We start from the raw sequence: 285 nt of genomic DNA, 5'->3' as shown, positions 1-285 counted from the left end.
TTGTTTTAATACAGTAATTGACTGATTCAATGTATTTGATAGTTACAATTATTACAAATTCAGGTTTTCGTCACCTCCGTCAGATGTGTCAGCTCACCGTCAGATGTCACTTCCGTCAGTTGAATATTTTGATAATATTTCATTATGATATTTTATATTTGTTGTGGAATTGTTGGTCACATGTGAAAGTGTAATCTGTCTGCTAACACGAGAATGTGTTTTGAAATATTAAAAACATCTTGAATGCTGTTAAAGATACAATTTATATTACACAGTCCAAGGTAA

The sequence above is a fragment of the Sinocyclocheilus grahami genome, unplaced genomic scaffold, assembly GCF_001515645.1.
Source record: "Sinocyclocheilus grahami isolate Dianchi unplaced genomic scaffold, SAMN03320097.WGS_v1.1 scaffold1086.1, whole genome shotgun sequence".
NCBI lineage: Eukaryota > Metazoa > Chordata > Actinopteri > Cypriniformes > Cyprinidae > Sinocyclocheilus > Sinocyclocheilus grahami.
This window is presented reverse-complemented; position numbering follows the sequence as displayed.